Source organism: Mercenaria mercenaria, unplaced genomic scaffold (assembly GCF_021730395.1).
Source record: "Mercenaria mercenaria strain notata unplaced genomic scaffold, MADL_Memer_1 contig_5068, whole genome shotgun sequence".
Lineage (NCBI taxonomy): Eukaryota > Metazoa > Mollusca > Bivalvia > Venerida > Veneridae > Mercenaria > Mercenaria mercenaria.
Window position 1 is genome coordinate 42,924 of NW_026463350.1, and position 11,987 is coordinate 54,910.

The window sequence follows — 11,987 nt, forward strand, 5'->3', positions numbered from 1 at the left end:
GGTTGAAGGGATAAAATGAAAACCAAGGTCCACTCAAATTAAAACACATTAATTAAACAGAAAAAAAAACGGAAGAAAATGTCCTTATTAATTAAAATAATTTATAATTGTTTGTTCATTTACTCTTTGATTGTTAACTTTTAGTATTTTATATAGTAAATCATACAACGGTACTTTGTTTTGTAACATTTTTATGAAAAATAAACAATAGTAACCACAGAGTGTACTTGTTTTGTTTTGATATTGAACATTGTTGTACTTTACATTTGGTATATACTCAATTACCTCCTTCCGCGGAGGAAGTCCAAATGGATCAAAGTACAAAGTATTTAAATAACAAACCCAATGTGTTCCAGGCCCAACAGAGTCGTCCAAATTTATAATTCCACATTCATTATTCAACTTTGATTTTGGTAAACCTGCGGTCTCCGAGAGTTTCACTCTTGGTAAATTATTTCTACTAAATACACCCCTAAAATTTTTAATTTTTAATTTTTTAACCCATTGTTCAATTTCAAAGTTAGAAATTGGTTTGTTTATAAATTTTATTTTTTTTTACTATAGGAATTCGTCTGTACGACCTCCGTTGGGAATTAATCTGTAATCCTTTCCCACTTAACAAAGATGTAATCAAAAGTATTCCTAGACTAGCAGCCAGCATACCCAAAAAACCGCCATTTTGTCTCTGTTTTTGTGTTAATTTAATCACTCCGGACCCTACTAGTTGCTTTCTTTGATTAGGTGTAAGATATGGCGATATCATATTTCTCTTATCATTAGCTACCGAAATCATACCATTCCCAAGTAGCTTACTAACACCGGTACTGGCTAACCCAGAGAGGGCTCCGATGCCTAGAGGAGCTAATATTTTTGGAGTTATTTTTGCTGCCATTGGAAGAATTGTTTTTCCTAACAAACCAGCCAAGCTCCTAAAAATCCACCATTTTGACCTTGACTGGACATTTGTTTTTTTGAAATTGTAATTTCTAACCCCTTCTATTTCTAATAGACTTTTCAATTTGATTAATTTGTGTTATTTGTTAAATGTTAAAGGGAAGTTTCCACGTAATTGTTCATGTTTAATCTAAAATTATATGGAGTTTTATTATTATAAGCTTGTGCTAAATATTTCTTTTGTCCATCTGTAAGGTTAACTTTATATTCAATATAATTTGATACCATTATATATTTAAAATTTATTTTATTTAAACAATAACAAGTTCATTTCCAATAGTATTTATTTCAACTGTTTCTTCATACAATACAATTGCGTAAACACGAATATTAGCTGCTGGTGGAATATTTAATTTAGCTGTTAATGTAATATGCTTAGGATCTTCCGTTGTTACTTCCTTTTTATATTCCAAGTTAAAATGAACAAATCCAAATAAATTAGAAAAATTCGATCTATTTAGCAGACTTCCAGTAGTCTTATTATTTTGTTTATAATAATAATTAATTACATCGTCATATATTCTTGATATACTTGTGTATTCTGTTTCTGGATAAAAAACACCATTACCAACTTCAAGACGACAGGAGCTCAAAGTGCAATTATAATTATTAGCATTTACCTAAATGTATCCAACAGGTGTGGGTTATGTTTTGTGAATTACTTTTGTCAGGTCGTTGTAAAATAAACAAATACATGTTGTGGTTTTGTTATACCAGCTGTTATTCTAAAGGTTATATTATTTTGTTGTGTATCAGTTGATTGTGTCACCATTTCCCGAAGGTATGACCATCTTGCTTTTGTAAATCTTTCAGCAATTAGATTAAGTCCAAATCCATTGAAAATTAAACGCGGAACCCATAGAAATAATTTTGTTACAATTACTCTAACAGCATCAGCAGCATTAGCTCTAAAAATTAATTCATCATCATCTGTCAGCTGCAGTGTTATTTGAATTTGACTTGGAGGTAAAATATTAGTTTCTAAACCCTGAAAAAATGAATAATTATTTAGTGGAATTTTAACATTTACCTCATTACCACCCTGGATTGATAACGTTCTAGAAGCAAAACCTTTATTATATCCAGCTTGGTCATTCCTACGTTCAGCAACAGCAGTAGTATCTAAATAGATAAATTCATTTGTTCCAGTTGATTCTACATAATCATTAGATAATTCAACTAAATTTTTTACACTTATTACTTTGTATAAATTATTACAATCATATACAATTTTCCCATTTTGTTTAACCACTAACTGATCAATTAATGAAGCTGCATTATTAATTAAAGCAATTTGATCTCCACCAGCATAATTAGCACCATCAGCAGGCTTATTAACTTTAAAACTTACTTCAAAATAGCCATTAAACCAATCAAAATATGAGCTTCTATCATTAATTGTAAAGTGATATCCGTTTTTTGTTGTTAAACATTATTTCCCAAGACAGATATTAAAGCTGTATCTAATTGAATAGGAGTTAGTTCGTATCTTTCACAATATTGTTTTGTTCTAAACATGTATATATTATATATAATTTTATTTTTTATAAATTAATCTATTAATACGTTTTTGTCGAGCTAAAGTCCCCGATCCTGACAATATTCTATTTATTCTCATATTAATATCCTCCTCCTTATTATTTTTACTGTTATTCTTTTCTTGTAATTCCTTAACAATTAAATCACCAACTGCCGGGGCAGGTTTCTTTTTAAATTTTTCAACAATTTTATTAGCAGCTAAATTTCCAACTTCCATTCCAACCTTTTTGTTCCACTTTCTAACGCGGCTTTTCCTGCTGTTTCCATAGCTTTTTTTCCAACTGTGCTAATTGAAGATGCAACTCCACTTGAAAACAATTTCGTTAAAGTGTCAAAGATACCTGTACCAAGGACTGCGTCCTCGGAGACCACAGGTATTCCGTGTATGATTTCTTTTCTCGTGTGAGCATCAACATAAATAAGTATTCCTTTATTTTTGCCATAAACTTTCTTGTACATTATATAAAACTAAATTTTAATTAATTTCTTTTAATATTAATGTAAAACTTGTTTCAACCTCATTAAAATTAATTATTCTACCAAATATGTCTGTAATATATATTCTTATTGAATTTATAATATTTTTATTAATTTCAGAATATCCAACTCTTTGTGGTTCTTTTGTTAACGGATAAGCTCTTGTTAAATCTGCAGTACTTAAAGCATAGATAATATCACTGAAATTACCACCAACAAGTGAATTATCAATAAGATCACAATGAATATAAATTGTATCCACAGAGTTAGTTATATTTGGTGTTGTAGTTCCCCATTCAGTATTTCTCAATGCTTTTTTCTCAAATCCAAGCAATGTATGAAAATTTGACATTCTTAAATCCAACATAAAATTATCTTTAATTGAAATCAAAATCTTAAAACTACTTAAATCAAATTCCAAACTTATTGGAGCAATGTCTGATTATCAAATTCATAATCATCATTACTTATTAATGTTTCCCTTTATATATTAATAAATCAGTGTAACTGTAAGAACCATTTGTAAATATAATATCTTTCCAATCCTTACCATTATTATAACGAATTCTTTTATTATCATATTCATCACTAATATTATGCCAAGAATAAGTCATAGTGTTAATACTATCCAAGCCGACAACATAAGTTTTATTTTTATCTAAAATTAAAGAACGACCAAATCTGATTGTAAAATCACTCGGAGTATTTTTATTATCATCTTTAACTGTTTCAGAACTTAATACTATTTTTTGTTCCATTTATATAATAATTAAACATATCTTTTTAATAAAAGTGTAAATTCAAGAAAAATATTTTTTATATAACATTTCATGTTGTTCTGGTAAGAGCGAATTCATTTTTAATAATTGATCTACTACCCTAATACCCTCATTTTTTAGTTCTTCATTATTATTTGCATCAATCGAACCACAAATTAACTCCAAACCATTAACCAATTCTTCTGGATCACACGGACAAACGTCATAACCCTGTCCCCTAATTACTTTTTTAAATTTCATAGATCTTTTATTGATAGGTAATCCTGATTTTTCTGTTAATTCTTTAAATATTTTTCTAGAATGAATTGAATGTTTTTTTATTATTGTTATATCTTTTATTAATCAAATCAATCAAATCATTATCTACTTTAGTGTTAATTACTTCTTTTCCAGTTATTCTATCCTTAGCAATTAATTTGTTTTTACCATAAAGTTTATTTAAGTTAATAATTAAATTACCATAATGTCCATTTGGTGAAACTTTATATGAATTATGATATCTTATTCCCTTTCCAAATACCTTTGAGTCTTTAATCATTTTTGATAAGCGTCCACTGTATCTTTTAAGATTTTCTCTATGTAATTCTAACTCTGAAACATACTCACCTGCAGCCATAGGTTCTGCATCTGTAAATTTAATTATTTTATCTGTTCTTGTTTACTATATTTATTTATATCACGAGTAAAGACCTTTAATTTCCTGGTGACCCCCTTTCTTATTTGCACCCAATCATCTTTATCTTTGTTTATTGCTAACTCTGTTAATGTAGGCAATCCATATTCTGATAATACATCTTTATCGATATTTATATCTAAATTTGCCTCAAATTCTTCAGGAAATTCTTCAGCGTCTTCAAACTCATCATCTTCATCATCCAAACCCATATGATCTTTCGGCGGTAATAACGGTAGCGGTTCTTGGATTAGCTGTGGTAAACCTTGATATGTTTGTATGTCTTTCATTTCATCACCTAGTAACGCTAATTGCTCCTTTAATTTCCAGGTAATGCTTTTAACTGACTTAATAATTTTTCTTTGGGGGGACTTTCTATTACCTTCAGTAATGGTTTATAAATTTCAGTGTACATATCCCGATTTGTAGCTTTTCTAGTTTTTTTCTTTCATTATTTCTTCTCTAAGAGCCCTCATCTTTTGTTCGACTAAGTTTTTTCTTATTCTCATTTCATTAAGTTTTGATTGCATTTATATATAATAATGTAAGATAATGTAAGATATTGTAAGATAATGTAATATTATTATTTAATTTATATATAAATGGAAATTCCAAATTATGATGCAAAAAGTAATAAATCCAATAACTTTAAACAACTTTATCCTTTTATGCCGGATTCATGTTTTAGAATGTTAATATGTGGATCTTCTGGATCCGGAAAAACAAATACACTAATGCATATACTTCGAAAACCTCTTATATATTATAATAAATTTTACTTGTATGCTAAAAACCTAGAACAATCTAAGTATCAGGATTTAATTAATTTCTTAAATGGAACTGCAAGAAAAATTAAAGTAGATCCAAATGAAATACTTGAATATTCGGCCGATTCCAACCAAATTGAACCTTGTGAGAATCTTGAATCAGAAAAACAAAAAGTAGTAATATTTGATGATTTTGTATGTGAAGATAAAAAGGTTCAAAGTGAAATAACAAAGTACTTTATTCAAGGACGTCACAAAAACTGTTGTGTTATTTATTTAAGTCAGTCTTACTATAAAGTACCAAAAGATATTCGGATTAACTGTTCACATTATATTTTATTTGAAAGTCCAAGTAAACGGGAAAATGATATGATTTGTAATGAACAAAATATTAACCCTAACTCTTTTGCTAATGCAACAAATCAAAAATATGATTTCTTATATATTGACAAACTAAGGAAGTTTTTAAGAAAAAACTTTACTGGTAATATATAGATGGGAGTTTTTAATGATGTAAAACAAATAAGTGAACCTGACAGTATAAGTAAAGTTAAATTTGATATTGATTTAAGTGATTATGCTACTAAAAAACAATTCAAAAAACTTAAAAAGGAATCGGAATCATATCTTCACAGAAATAAGGAACTTGATAACACAATGAACAGAGCATTGGATATGGGAGGTAATAACCTTATTAACCTAGGAAATCCAGATAAACCCAACGATGCAGTTTCAAGACGGTTTATGTTTAAAAAAGTTCAGGGTGTAATAGATGACTATAACCTTGAAGATATCAAAAGTATAAAACAGACACTAGAAACAGAAGTAAAGAATACTGGAGAATTAACAAAAGATTTTAAAAAGAATTCGTTATTAATAGTTCAATTACAAGATAAAATTGAAAAAGAAATGAAAGCTATGGTTGATTCTATTAAAGAACTTGAAGAGAAATCTGATTTGACAGACGAAAACATAAAAGAAGTATTTCGAGTCAATTTAAACATTTTATTCACTCAAATTCAAGAATTAAAAGATAGTATGATTAAACATGAAGAACTAAAAGACAAGATTATTGAAGCCGAGAAAAAGTTACAAAATATGTATCAGTTAGAAATCAGAACAGAAATAAATAAACTAAATACTGAAACTGAAAAAAACACCAAGATTTGCTCGATACATTTTCAAATAAATTTGCGGAATATAAATCTGAACTGGAAAAGGCAGCTTTGCAAAGAGGCGATGACCATGACACTACATTAAATAACCGTAAAAAAGAGCTTAATTCTAAAATAGATGACTTTAAAAAACAAATTCGAATTTGGATTAGTACTGTTGATAACCGTCATAATTTAAAGTATGCAGACTTAAGTAATATTACAAAAAAATTACAAGAAGATATTAATGAATTTAATGCTAAAGTTGAAGAACATAAAAATGAACTGGACCTTGTAGTTGAAAAATCAGTTAAACAAGGAGAATCAATTACTGCCAATACTGAAGCAATTAACACAATTAATGATCAACTAATAAAATTAAAGAAACAACTCCGGATCTTGATTAGTACTGTTGACACACGTCATAATTTAAAGTACGCGGAATTAAGTACACTTACAGGTTTATTACATGAAGATATTAATAAATTTAATGCTAAAATTAAAAAAATAATAAATGATCTGGACTCTGTAGTTGAAATATCAGCTAAACAAGGAGAATCAATTACTGCTAATACCCAAGTAATTTCTACTAATGCTGAAGAAATTATAAAAGTAAAAAATGTTTTCTTAAAACAAGAAACACAATTAGCTAGAACAAAGAATACTCTTGACAATTTGTCTGCTTCTGAAGTTGCTACAACAAAACGACTTGATGATTTAGCTAAAGTAATTCTTGAACTAAATGAAAATTATAAAGCAATAGAAGATGAACTAGAAACAGTAAGACGTGAAGTGTTTCTTTTTGAATATTACAATAGCAGACAACAACATGTAAATCATTATTATAATCCTAGTTATATTCTGGTATATGAATTTGAAGATAAACAATTACGACAAAAAGTTAAAACCACATATTTTTTTACTATGTTTGGGCTTAAAATTAATAAGATTACAGATTATAAAAGTTTTATTAAAACAAATTATAAATATGCAGAAAAAAATCATAAAAATAGGGAAAAAGATGTTTTTCAAATCCAACAAGATGGATATTACATAATCGAAATGAATATTATCGTTAGCAACCTGATAAAACATTTCCTTCGTTTATTTTGATTGGTGGGGTGATCACACAAACGGAAGTGAGTATATAAAACCTGAGGTTAAAAATACAACATTGGTTTTCAAGAAAAAAATTAAAATTGAACTAAACGAAGGAATGATGTTACAATTCATCCAAATGTTGGTATACCATACACCATTTAAAGGTTCTGGTAAATTTATCATAGAACCTGGTAGATATGTCAGATTCTATCTAGTTAATTATAAACTTTAATTACTATGTTTTATATAATGGGAATATTCAATAATATAAACGAAAAAGTAAGTAAAATAGAAAGACAAATAATAAGAAAACCTACATTGTTCTTAACATGTTATACTGAAGATACTGATAGTGGATTATTTCAATGGAAAACTGTAAATGCTAGTCCTGGTTTAGTTCAAAATGGTAATAATGTAACAATTAATTTTAATTGTATTTTAATTATTCTTATTGATGCAATTAAATTAGATAAAGGAGAAGCTAAATTACAACTAAAAAAACAAAGAAAATATAATTCTTCAAAGTTACGATGTAAAAAATAACAGAAAAAAATGAATCTATTTCTATTAATTATGTTAATAAATTTAACATGAATGATGTTATTTATATTAATTCTTTGAACGTTAAAAATATTCAATTAACAATTTATGGTTCTATTATTTAAGTAGAAACTTATGTTTCTCCTAAAACAATTATAAAAACAGAAACTTATGTTTCTCTAAACCGGAGCTAAAAAATTGGGAAGTGATGTCCCAAAGAAAAATTACATCGTAAAAGATGCCCTAAAAATAAGAAACTATGTTCTTTCTAAAGTGTGAAAAATTACATCGTAAAAGATGTCCTAAAAATAAGAAACTATGTTCTTTCTAAAGTGTGAAAAATTACATCGTAAAAGATGTCCTAAAAATAAGAAACTATGTTCTTTCAAAGTGTGAAAGATGTATAAATCTTTAATTTTTAGTATAAGCCAGGGTAGTAACCCCGTCCTCGAGATATATCTTTTATCATCATAACATGATAATGATGTTTTATTTATAACATAACTAGAAACATTATGTTTTTTCGATCTTATAACTTTAAATTTATGCATACTTGTTGTTGAGTTAAACAAAGTATCTTTGTAATCTTTATGAACAATTGTCTTCTTAACAACACTCTTTTTAATTCCTTTACATTTTTTAATATTAATCTGAGCTTTATGCTCACATGAATTCTCTAATAAATATGAATACATTTTACTCCGTAATCCAACAAACTCAACTATTGGAATACCGGCAGCTTCATCTTTAAATTTTCCTATTACTTTTTTATTATTACCGAAGTAAAATTTTGAATTACTTTCGTAATCACTATTATCAAATAATTCTTTATCTTTATAAAAGTCTTTATACGCATCTTTAGTTTTAATTTCATAACACAATGAGTCTGTGTCAGTAAATAATAACTTTGCTGAGTTTTTATACTTTTCTTTAATGTAATTATAATGGAAATCATACATTAAATATTTTGATAAGTCTAGAATGCACATTCCGACGTAACAAGGTCTATTTAATAACAAGCTTTCTTTTATTCTATGAATACCAAATAAATTCTTGTTAAACATCGTTGAACTAACAAATGAAGGTTTTGCTATATACTTCAATAAAATATTTTCATCATGGGTCAGCTTAATATTAACCCTCTTGCGTAAATTCTCCATCGTCTTACCGAATACAGAGTTGTTCATCAACTTAAAAAAATCCTTTTCAAATGAATTTTTTGCTTTAGATCTTTTCTGTGTATTAAAGTCAATATATTCTTTTAACCAGGGACTTTCATCAAAGTTAATACTCTATGTATTTTGGTTACTTTTAAACCGAGTTGTGTATACAGTTCAAGATTTCTATAATGAACTACATAATTCTTCTTTTTCTTCAAAGTCGGAACCAACTTCTTTACATTGCTTTTTCCTATTTCAAATTTTTCTTTAATATTTTTACTGTAATTAGATAACCATTCATCTGGTATTTTAATTTTTTCTGGAGCTAAAGGATATTCGCTGTGAACAGAATGTAATTCTTTTGGATATTCCAAATCACATTCAATTATAAAATTAGTTTTACCTTTTGTAATTAATTTCTTATATTGTTTTTCGGATATGAATTTAAAGTTTCCAGAGGGTAAAGGCCGGCACATGGCCCAACCGTAAAGGTTATTGGCGTCGAGGTACATAATGTATTTACTTTTTTCTTTTGGATTGTAATCTTTCATATATTTATTATTAGCTTTACTATATCTATTTGAAATATAACTAATTCCGCCTCTAAGACCCTTTTCAATAAATGAATATATATCGATATCAGTTATTAAATCTAACTGAATTCCGGTCATTTTAAGCATTGCATCCCAGGCTAACCCAGGACTACTAAAATAATGGCACGGGTCTAATTTATAATATGATAAACACAACCTTCTAAAAATTTCAAAAACGTCTGCTAGAAGCAGTACGTCAGTTTTTAGGTAGAGATCGTGGTAATCTCCCATTGTTTTTATTTTAAATTTTTTCCAGATATTTTTAGCATGTTCGTATTCATTATCAGAAATATAAGTTTCATTTAACACTGAATAAAATTCTTCTTTTGATGGTAATTTAGTTTCTTTGAATTTTTTTTAATGAATCCATGTAATCATATGGATAAACATCTTTTGTTTTTAATAAATTAAGTTTATTTTTAGGAAATTCTTGGGATAAATATTTAAAATCTGGGATATTTTTTGATAAATTATCCAATGACTGCGACATAAATTGAAATGAGTCAATGAAAACTAAGTTGGAAATCATAAACGCCATGTATTTTTCCATATTGTTTGGAATGACGTTAATTTCTTTTTTGAATTTCCCTATTTGTTGCATAATAAAGTGGGAATCATAACCTCTTAAATTATGAAAAATAACAGGAATTTTATGTGTTAATCTAAAATTAATATTGCACTCTGAATGAGCACTTCCTCTGAATTTTCCAGTTATATGACAGTGGTCCCGGACGGGCGGTAGCCTTCGAGGACTGTTGTCCTTGACCTTTGGCCCGTTTGGAAAACTTTGTTTTTCATCTCTTACTGGTGTTTCATTTTTCTTATATTCTTTTCCACAGATGTGGCAAGATTTCTGCTTTTTAAATACAATTTCGTCTTTTTTAGACATTCTTAATTCTTTGTTAAAGTGCTCTTTAAATATTTCTTTACAATATTCGTCTTCCTCGAGCATTTTTTCTATAAATTTATCAACCGCATTGGGTCCTCTGTAAACCTGTGTTGGTTTAGTATATTTGTCGTCATAACAACAAACAACTTTGTAACCATAACCACAATCTATATGTTTTTGATATTCTTCGGTAAATGAAGATTCTGGGTTTGGCTGGGTACTTGAAACTTTTTTAGTTATTGCTTCAAAATCAGCATAGATAACAAAGGGTACTTCTAGTTGTTTGTGGTAGTTTTTAAATTCTACTTTACTACCTTCTGGTGGCATTTTAACACCCTGAACACCATTGATAGTTAAACAATTTTCAACATGTTCTTTTAATATTCTTTCATTTGTAAAATTCTGTAAACATGATTTGCAAAAATGTTTTCTATTTTTACATTTTGTTTTTTTAAACATTAATCTATTAAAGTCTTTTATCCAAACATAATGTTGTCGCTGTGTTATTTCGTTATTATTAATTAATAACATATCACAGTGTTCTTCGTATTGATATTTTGATATGTACAATGGATAAATTCCCGTAGGTTCTTCATAACCAAATATATTAAATGATATTTCATTTAAAACTTCTATTTTAGGTATTTGATTTAATGTAACAGGAAATTTTATTCCGTTATAATTAAGATCGTTTATATGTTTTTTATATTTTGAAATTTTTTGAAGATCTTTTTCAACAGGAAATTTATAAGCTAAATGACACCATCTAAAACATTCATTATCATCATTCTTTATATTTATCAATCCTTTCATTGAATTTTATAATGGTTTTGGTAATTCTAAATAACTTGAAGCAGCCAGCGGTGTATATTTATATCTATTTATATAATGAGCATCAACTGACTCTATTCTCCAACCACTTCCTTCTGAAATCCAGTTACCAATTCTATTTATTATTCATCAAAGGCTTGATGTAAAGTGTTTTTATTTTCGTTTGTGTTAATAATTTCTAAAGCCTTTGATTGAAAATAAGCTGATTTATATATTGTATCAGTTTTATCCATTTTTACAAAAGTTATTTTTAAAACAACGTTTATTTTTATACCTTTTAAAGCTTTAAGCTCGGGTTTAAGAATACCAAATGAGTCGTTTATAGTTAAATATAATTGATTCTTTGGATCTTGTCTATATTCAATTTTAATTTCAAATTTCTTATAATATTGTTTTGTGGAACTCGATTTCCATCTATATATTATATTTAGAAAATAAATCTTCAAGCAAAAAAAGGATTAAAAAAAAATAATGAAATAAATAAAGTTTAAGAAGAAATAAAATATTTAAATTTATATCTTTTTCCATTA